Below are 10,748 nucleotides of genomic sequence, written 5' to 3'. Positions count from 1 at the left end.
CCTGATGGAGAATTTGAAGAACTGCAAAGTGACCAGGGTGGCTGGAGTGGCGTGACCGAGGGAGAGTAGCTGGAGGTGATTCAGAGAGAAGGGGAGTGGGTGGCAGGGATGGGCTAGGTCACGTGGAGCTATGCAAGATTTCCGCTATTGGAGTAAGTTGGGAAATAGTGTACCCGGCCGGTGCTCTGTCTGGATCTCCTGAACCGGGTGCATTTACCCTCCGCTCTTGTGTTACACACTCCCCACCCCCACCCACCCTTCGCCCAGGCAGCTCATCACCAAGGACCGAGAACCACAAGGTACAAAAGGTGGGACCAACTCTGCAGTTCAACTCCCGCTCAGAGCTCCCCACAGTCCCGGTTAGGTCAGGTCGCAGCTGAGATTACATCCTCCTTAAGCATCCCCTCACCCCGCAGGAGGACAGCTTTCCTCCTCTCCACCACCTGGCCAGGAATCCCTGTTTCTAGGGAGCTTCGCTTAGGATAACTTGTCCTGGATGTGGTCCTAGGAGGCAGGATGTAAGAATAGGACCCTGGAGTTGTGTCACTCTCTGGCTAGATGGCAATGAGGATCCCATCACTGGTGGTAGGGGAAGAGGGATTGCTGGTCCCTGGCAGTTGGTAGCAATGTGATTACTAAGATTTCACCAGTGATACGCAGAGGCAAGATATGGGTGAAATGTAATGTACCGACTAGCTAGTGCCCTGAGGGTGGACAGGTACAGAGAAACATGACAATAAGCACTTGATGACTCTGAGGTATAGGAGGGTGCCTTGTATTTGTTTTTAATTTGCCCCAAATCAACTCTGCATTGGATTCCCAAGGCCAAGGTCTATGGTGCGATTGAAGGGATGCTGCACCCTCCAGAACGCTCTGGAAGAGAGAGCAGAAGCATTCCGGGCTGGCTCTCACTGACCTTTTGCACACACAGGCATTTTTCCCTGCTGTTTTGTTAGGATAGTTTCTACAGCAAATATCAGAAACCAGTTCAAAATGGATTAAACAACAGAGTTCTTATATAACTAGATATCAGGGTTGGTTGATCCCTGTGTGACTCAGTCAAGAACCAGGTCATGTATAACTAAAAAGAACTTAAAAAAAAAAAAGAAGAAGAAGAACCAGGTCATCCGTGATCCTGCTCTACTCTCAAGAATGTTCTGGCTTTAACCTTGGCCAACTTCCTCATCATCACAGGATGAGGCGCCACAGTCTAGATATTTTATTCTGCAAAAAAGAAGTTTCTTCATCTGAAAAAACAAACTTCAGTCTTTTTAAACATTTTTATTGTTTAAAATTTCAAACAAAAGTAGAGAGAATAGGACATTCGTGTACCCTAAATCATGAAGTTGGGGTAGTATGTTTAACAGTGAAATGTAGTTAAAAGATCGTAAGGCAATAAAATTTAACTTTGAATTTGTAGCTCATCTGTTTTTTTTTTTTTTTTTTAAGTTTTTGCACTCTTGCTTTTTCACATTCCTCAACAGGATTGAAGAAAAAACTAGCCGTACCCAGCAGACCGTAATTTCTCTGTCTTAGCCTCCTGGCCAATCTGAAATTCTTCTCTGAACTGGTAAATGCCAAAATATGACTGCATACGGAAGAATTTTTTTTCTTTTAAAAATTCAATATTGAGCTATGGAGGTAGCTCAGCTGGTAGAGTGCTTGTCTAGCATGCACAAGACCCTGGGATCAATCCCCAGCAGTATACAAAAATAATAATAATAATAATAATATTTATTTAATAACAATTTTTTTTGTACTAGAATTGAACTCAGAGGTGCTTAGCTCTGAGCCACATCCCCAGCCCTTTTTATTTTTTAGTTAAATTGCTGAGGTTGGCTTTGAACTCACAATCCTCCTGCCTCAGCCTCTTGAGTTGCTGGAATTACAGGCATGCACCACTGTACCCAGCCTACAATGATCTTTTGAAGTAGGAGCTATCAAGTCCAAAATCAACTAGTCTCATCCACATTTTTCAAATTTAACCACCAAGGTAATGAAAGTTGCACAGCAGCATCTCACAAGCAACATTTTTTATCATTAGAACTCTGATTGATTTTATTTATTATTATTTTTTTATTTTTTTGCTGAGGTAAGCATAGAAAGCAAGTTTTATTTAAAGGCTAGAACATAGACAGACTTCTCTGCAAAGAAGGGGACAGAGAACTGGGTGTCCCCTTTGATCGAGTTTAATGAGCAATACATTGAAAAAGTTGGAGTGGGACAAATAGAATGTGAGGTCTAGAATGTGAAGCATATTGAAAGATAAAAATTGGTAGTAGAGGGCTAGGGATATAGCTCAGTTGGTAGAGTGCTTGCCTCACAGGCAGAAGGCCCTGGGTTCAATCACCAGCACCAAAAAACAAAACAAACAAACAAACAAAAAAAATTGGTAGTAGAGTCAGACAGTCAAGATATTTCTCTCTGTAATTCAGCAAGGGATATAAAAAGAAGACTACATTTAAAAAATGCAATCAATGATGTGCCTAGGTCCATGAAATTTAAATGTTACTTGTTGAAAATAATATATGGAGGCAGTCTTGAATAATAAACCTGAGATTATTATTTTAGCCCATTTTTTAAAATGAGCAATTTCTATTACAAAGTCCAGTATATTCCACAACCAGTATTTGAATGTTCAAGCTAGTTTCAGGGAAGATTAGATTCTGAATGTGTTAATAGTTTCTGTGCCAACTATCTGTCCTGTCAGATAGCATCCTTTGATATCCGGTAACCCTGTCCATTATAATAAAGCACATTATATAATTTTTTCCTCAGTTAAAATAAAGAAATTTCTAGAAAGACATTATTTAACTTTTGGGTTTTTTTTTTTTTTTTGTAAACAAGTTGGAAGAGTTTTGAATTTCTCACATAGATATAATTTCAAATAATCATTGTTCAATTAAAAATCAAACTAATATTGTTTTCTGAGATTTTTTCTTTTTTCTTTCTTTTACTGGTGTATTATAATTATACATAATAGTGAGATTCATTATGCAGTATTTGTGCAAGTGTATAACATTATTGGAGCAATCTCATTCCCCAGTACCTTCCCTTCTCTCTCCTCCTCTCTCCCCCATCCACTTCCTTTACTTCACTGATTTCTATTATTATTATTTTAATTAGTGCATTATAATTTTATATAAAATCAAGATTCATGGTGGTATATACATACATGGACACAACATAGTTTGGTAGATTTCCTTCCTCAGCACTTCCCCACCCCGCCCCCACCTCCTCCCCCCCTCTCTATTACCTTCCTTTACTCTATTCCCTTTTATCTTCATGAAATCCCTTTATTCTCTCTCTCTCTCTCTCTCTCTCTCTCTCTCTCTCTCTCTCTCTCTCTCTCTCTCTCTCCACCTTCCACATATGAGAGAAAAACATTTGACCCTAGACATTCTAGACATTCCAAGTCTGGTTTATTTCACTTAGCATGATGGCCTCCAGTTCCATTCATTTACTGGCAAATGCCGTAATTTCATTCTTCAATGCTGAGTAATATTCCATTGTGTATATATACCATATTTTCTTTATTCATTCATCTGTTGACGGGCACCTGGGCTGGTTATCTCACTTCACTGTTGTGAATCGTGCTGCTGTAAACATTGGTGTGCACTTATCACTATAATATGGAGATTATCTCTTATGGATAGTGATTTCCAGAGGAAAAAAGGATGAAGATTAAATCAGCTTTTTCCTTTATCAGATGACATGAACATGAGATGATTGTGGACACTACTACTACACCCCTCCACCCCCACTTTAAGAATGAGAGTGCCTCAGCATATACAAAACGCTTTCATTCAGAACTAGGAAAAGGAATCTTCCATTGGAGTAGAAGATTCTATGAAGTCCGAGGTTACATCCATTGTGTCTCATGCAGAAACCAAATAGAATGGCCAATGAACCTGATTTTTTTGTTTGTTTTCTTAGTTCATATAATTTATTGCAGTTAGCACACGGTTACAAAATTCACCAACACACCAATAGTACAGAACTAAACAACAATAGTGAACTGAGACAGACATTGTCACCCTACGTACACGTATGACTAACACAAATGGTGTGAATCTACATTGTGCACAACCATAGAAATGAAAAGTTGTACCCCACTTGTGTACAATGAATCAAAATGCAGTCTGTAAAAATAAAAAAAAAAATTAAAAATTTTTAAAAACTTAAACAGCATTATAAGTATCTAAACAGTATCATAAGTTATCCCCTCCTCAGGAAAATAAAACATACTATGATTGTCAAAGCTAGATGTCAGTCTAAGTTTTAGAACAAAGGAAGAATGTAAAACTAAGAAAAGGAAAGAACAATCATGGGCTGGGGAGATAGCTCAGTTGGTAGAGTGCTTGCCTTGCATGTACAAGGCCATGGGTTTGATCCCCAGCACTGCAAAAGAGAAAAAAAAAAAAAAAAAGTAATCACTCATGATGACCACAAAAAGAAAATCCAAAAGAAAGTCTGTTTTCTCACACATTGAATGTCCTCTATAAATCGATAAGAAATTATTTTAACATAAACTAAATTTTAAAAAACTAAAAACTCTTCAAGTAACTAAAGTTGATGCTCCGAGGCCATTTTCACAGCTTTTTGTTTGTGTGCTTGCTTTAAATGCCATTACAGACAAAGTAACACACATTTGACCAACTATTTCCAAACAGTCCAGCAACACACAATGGAGTTTTCCATTCGGTATCTTAAGCACAAAACTAGGTTATGTTTACAGTAGTTAAGGTGATCAAATTTTAAACAAAAGTGATTTTTTTAAAAAACGGGAAAAACAGCAAACATTTTCCATGCTACTCCCATAGACCTTATTTGGAAGAGCAAGACAGGAAAACAAATTCACCTTGAGACTAGATTGTAATTGATTAATTTAATTATTCAGTGATTTTTATCTGTAGCGTATAGAATAACAGATGTTACAAAGTCACAGTAAGTTTTTTTTTTCATCATATACAACTTTCGATAAAAAAATAAAAAGTGACTTTTTTCAAAAGAACTCAAGTAGTAGGAAAATGTTCTGGAATTTATCTCCATCACATCTCTCACCCCTTGCCCGCATCTCCAGACTTTCAGTTCAGTTCCTCACACCTGAAGCCTCTAAGCAAGTCTCCCTAGTATTCAGCTCACAGAGTTACCTTCTGAAATGCTGAGTGGATCATGTTACCCCCAGTTAAAGCTTCACTAGCCTACTGATTTCTGACTGAGAACATTTAAATTTCTAATAACTTTACAGTCAAAATTCTTATTCTATAGGATGGCATTCAAAGCTCCACAATCATGCTTGTTCTGCTTTCTCCACACTTACTTTCTGTCCTTATTCTAATTTTTCCTGTAGCCTTTAACCACCTTCTTCCCCCATGATACAGACATCCTAAAAGACTTAATGGCATTATTCCTTGAACTTGCTCAAAACTATTTTTTGCCTAAAGATCATAGAGTCAACCCCACCTGCAAAGACGCCCCATCTCTCATCCCTCAACCAACTCAACTCTTTTTTTTTTTTTTTTTTTTGGTGCTGAAGATTGAACCCAGGAACGCTTTACCTCTGAGCCACATCTCCAGCCCCATTTTTTTCTTTTTTTTAATTTTGAGACAGAGACTGAGTTGCTGAGGCTGGCTTTGAACTTGCAAACCGCTGCCTCAACCGCCTAAATTGCTGGGCTGACAGGCATGCACCACTGTCTGAGGCCAATTCAACTTCCTTCTATTTCCTCTCAGTTAACCATGAACTACTTTGCAAATCTTTCCCTCCCAGCAGCAGAGGGGACTACACCTTCCTTTGTCGTTTCACACCGGATTCTATTAATGCATTTCTCATTCTGTTTTGCAGTTATTTGTTTATATTTCGGAATCTCCCACTAGAATGGGCAATTGCCGTAGAACAAAGACTGGACGGGGACCCTCAATAAATGTTTATTGAATTAAATTCTGAGACTCGGGGAGTTCATGACTTGCTTTACAGAATTCCAACCACATGAAACTGCTGGTATTTGACCTATGAAAAACCAGTAATTTCCCAGGGTTCAACCAAAATACATTCAGAGAGCTAAATCTTTTTATTTATTTAAAAAATTTTCCCATAGCTTTATTGAGGTAAAATTGAAATACAATAAAATACACATATTTGAAGTATGCAATTTGATCAGTCTTGACATGTAATGTAACCGATACAGAGAACTAAATCTTGAGAAAACTTCAGATTGGTTAATGTCACTGAAATAATTTTGAATGCAAATACAAAATTTTCTCAGATTATTATAAAACTCAAATTTCCAAATAAAATTTTTTGCATAAAGAAATCAGCCCATCCCCCCTCCCCCCACCCAGGCCTAATACTGTTTGCTATTCTAAATGGAATATTTATTACATTTATGTTTTTTTAAATGGAAGCGTTATAATTATTGATCTGTTAGTTGGGTCTCCATCTAGACTGTTGCCCCTCTTCATCAATAAACTAGAGAGGGCAAATCAGGGTTGGGCTCAGCAGGGCTCTGCTTTAGTGGTGTAGACCAAGCGTTGTGGAGTTAGTCAGTTTACGGGAGAACTGCGGCTGCAGGCAGATTCCAGTGCAATTACACGTGTCCCCTCTCATTACCTTCGCTTCACTGTTCCTGAAGAGATTGTACTGAAGCATTTCATATCAGAGTGACCAGCTTTCTCCTAGGCTGAAAGTCCAACAGAAACACTCCATCTCCAATTATCCCTTAAAACTCATTCAAGAATCAAGTCAGTATAATAAAATTGATATGAGAGCTTATGTAAGTTCTTGCAAAGACATCTCTGGTCCACTTCAAACAAGTTATTCATGAGAACAACTGGGTTCTTGGTACCATCTTAATTCTTTTTACCTATTGGTTGTTTTGCTTATGGTAATATTTCCTTCTCCCTAAAACTCAATTTCCTGTTTCTCATAACTCTATTGATTGGAAGCAGAATTTCTCATACTCATTTCAGCACTCAAAGTTGGCCATCATCGGGATTGTGTGCAGTTTCTCTGTGTGGAAGAGTTCTGTCTAGTCAAGTCCCCACAGTTTGAAAACTAATATAAATATATGGCTAAAACTACATGGTAAAAAAAAGAAGGCAGGCCAGGAGAGGTGGCACATGCCTGTTATCCCAGATACTCAGGAGGCTGAGGCAGGAGGATCACAGGTTCCAGGCCAGCCTCAGTAACTTAGTGAGGCCCTCAGCAACTTAGCAAGACCCTGTCTCAAAAAATAAAAAGGGGGGCTGGGGTTGTGGCTCAGTGGTAGAGCACTCACCTGGCATGTGTGAGGCACTGGGTTTGATACTCAGCCTCACATATAAATAAATAAAATAAAAGATCCACTGACAGCTAAAAAATAAATAAAAAGGACTAGTGATGTTTCTCAGTGGCAAAGCACCCCTGGTTCAATCCCTGGTACAAAAAAACAAACAGAAGAATGCGGAAGCTCTGTGATGAAACCAGGACAGCTCTCCCTGGCAGCCAGGGGCTAGGGTCCTAAGCCACCAAGGCAAACGCCAACAAGTCTGCACTCTTCCCATGCCCTGGCCGTTGAGGAGGAGTGACCTCTTTCATGCTAAAGGCTGGATCTGCTCTGCTTCTGAGAGGCCTTGCTGGGGATTACTTGGGCTCAGAGAAGACAGAACCTACATTACGGAACTTACAGGGCTCTGGTGGATGAGGTAGAGTGGAAAGTTGCCCCCGTGGACTCCCAGAAGACTTTCAGTCGGGACTTTGCAGATTGGTCCAGATGGCAGCCAGTCAGTTATGGAGGTGCCTTATGCCTCCTCAGAGGCCCAGCTCCCAGAGTGGCTAGAGGAGGTAGGTGACTGGGCGAAGGCTGTAAGAAAGCCCAGCTCAGTGGCACAACTGTAATCTCAGCTGAGGCAGGAGGATGGCAAGTTCAAAGCCAGCCTCAGCAACTTAGTGAGGCCCTAAGCAACCTAGTGAGATCCTGTCTCAGAATGAAAAATCAAAAGGGCTGGGGATGGAGCTTAGTGGTTAAGCACCCCTGAGTTCAATCCTCAGTTCCAAAACAAAACAAGACAACAAACCATGGGAAGCTGCAGCAGCAGAAGGGAATCTGAGACAGCCCACCACCTTCCCTGGGAGCGGGGACTTGTCTACCCAGAATCCCGAGGTGAGGGAAGCTAGGTGTTCACTGCTAGCTCCTCCTGTAGGCTCTGTATACAGACTTAGTTTCTGCTCAGACATGGACTCACCATTACTGGTGACCTTTCCAGTGGCATTATCATCAACATCCATGTCATCAAAGAAGCCTGAGCTACCTTCAATAAAGATCCCTGTGTCTGCACACCTTGGAAGCGCAGTTCTTGAATTCCCAATGTTGGTGGATACAAAGGTGAGTCTCCTGTGATGTCTCACTCACTTTGGGAACTTGTGTCTTTTTCACAGTTGTCACTGGGAGAGGAGATGTCATCCAGCTGCTCTGGAAGAGAATGACGATTAAAAGTTTTGCTATTATTTTTCTCTTTCAGTCCTCTGACCTTGCTGGGGTGAGAGTCTGTAATACCCTCTGAATAAGGTTGAAGGTGAGACTGACGTACCAAAACTTTCCACCAGTGGACTCTGTCTCCGTGGACTTCATTATCCAACATTTATTTGCTGGATTGATGTGATCTTTACCAGTTCATTGGAGTTTGATACCGTGCACTGATCGATAACTGCCACAATTAAAACTGGAGAACATTCATTCTTCTCTGCACTTGGTTCCCTAATTCATACAGACTTATGAATTAGAACCCCATTTATTCTGGGGCTGGGGAGATAGCTCAGTTGGTAGAGTGCTTGCCTTGCAAGCACAAGGCTCTGGGTTCAATCCCCAGTACCGCCCCTGCCACATACATATACACAAAGAACCCCACTTATTCTAGTTATTTTTCCTCATTCCAAAAGTAAAACCTGCACTCCCAACTATAAGACTTCAACAAATACATGCCATTAGTCAAAGAAAGAGCCACTAGGCAGAAAGTGGTTCCTACAGCACAAAATCATTCCTATGACTAAAAAAATATTTCAGAGTTAATATACGACTTGTGAATAAATAGTTTAAGTAGAATATTGCTCATTATCTGAGTCTTTAGATAATGTAAGAACTCAAAATGTCATATTAGCCTTCCTCAAAAGCATACAGAACAGAGTCAGGACACAGAAGCACTCAAAGTTGGGTAATGATGACGAAGGAAATAAAGGCTTATATTTGTTATTTACTCATAAAATTTACCCATCTTGTCCTCGAACAGTATTGGCAATAATACAATAAATCACATTCACACTTTATTAAAACAGATATAGGGAAAGATAAAATCAAGTAGAAGGAGGAGGCAATAATTACAGGTTCATGAGCACTTTAATTAAATATATAATCTTTTAGTGCTTTCAATCTTCCACACAAATGTTAACCACTCACTATGGTGGCTTTAGTTGCAATTTTGGTTTTAAAAGAGTGTGACTATTGCCAGGTGTAGTGGTGCATGCCTGTAATCCCAGCAGCTTGGGAGGCTGAAGCAGGAGGATCTCAAGTTGGAGACCAGCCTCAGCATTTTAGTGAGGCCACTTAGTGAGACCCTGTCTCATAATACAAAATAAAAAGGGCTGGGGATGTGACTCAGTGGTTAAGTGCCCCTGGGTTCAATCCCTAGTACCAATTAATTAATTATATTTCTTTAAATGGAAAAAAAAAATACAGTAATGATAATTCATTCAAAATGAGAATGAGTTCCAGGTACTATATTTCAAAATTTTTGGACTTGGTAAAAGCCACAGAGAGAATCTTTTCTGTCTCTCTCTGAGTCCCAGAGAAAGAACTCTGTGGGAGACCCAGAAGTCAGAAACAAACGACATTTTCAGAAAGCCATTTCTGGTTCCCTGTTGCATCCTTCACATTCAGAAAAGATAAAACCAGCTAGCAGTCCCTTGGGAGCAGAGCTGCATCGACAGAAAACAGACAGGGAGCAGCTGGCTTTCCCATCTCTGAGCTGCTGGGACCCAGGAATTCAGAGAAGGTCCAGGTGTGTTCTCAAGTAGGAGTGACAGGGATGTCTAGAGATGAAGGCACAGACAGCCAAATGATAGCTGCTTTTTCTCCTTTGGGTTGTTCAGAATCAGACATTATTTGCTTTTTTTCCCTTTGGCAAGCTTTAACTTAAAAAAAAAAAAAATCCATTCCTCTGAAAGGCTTGAAAATATTCAATTATCTTCCAGGCATTTTCTCAAAGCAATTTCCTGTTTTATTATCAGAAATGTAAAATACGGAATGGGGATAAAGAAGGATCTCCCTGAGTTTAGGAACAGTAATACCTGCATAAAGCCCTCGCTAAAGTATTCCCCCAAAAAGCATATGCTTGGCATCTTTTATAATTAATTTTAAAAGACTGGGCTAAAATGTAAATAGCTGTTAACTTGTTTGCCATGCAATTAGGATGATAGAGAGTTCCGACTTCATTTTGAGGTTGCCTAGATTATAGGACCACGTATTTTCTTTCAATTTCCTTCTGGAATTTGTTTCTGGTTCTGTAATTTGCTCTAAGACTAATACAGGGGATGAAGGTATAGAGTTCAGTGACAGAGCATTGGCCTAGCATGTGTCAAGGCCCTGGGTTCAATCCCAGCACCACAGAAGGAAGGAAGGAAGGACAGAGAGAAAGACTGATGGCATGCTGCTCTGCATGTTTATTTCTCTGTCAAATGGAAATTTAAGAGCAACTTTTTCCCCTTTGTCACA

This window comes from Sciurus vulgaris (genome assembly GCF_902686455.1).
Source record: "Sciurus vulgaris genome assembly, chromosome: 9".
NCBI classification, from domain to species: domain Eukaryota; kingdom Metazoa; phylum Chordata; class Mammalia; order Rodentia; family Sciuridae; genus Sciurus; species Sciurus vulgaris.
The sequence above is the reverse complement of the archived record's forward strand: the minus strand, read 5'-3'. Positions refer to the sequence as shown.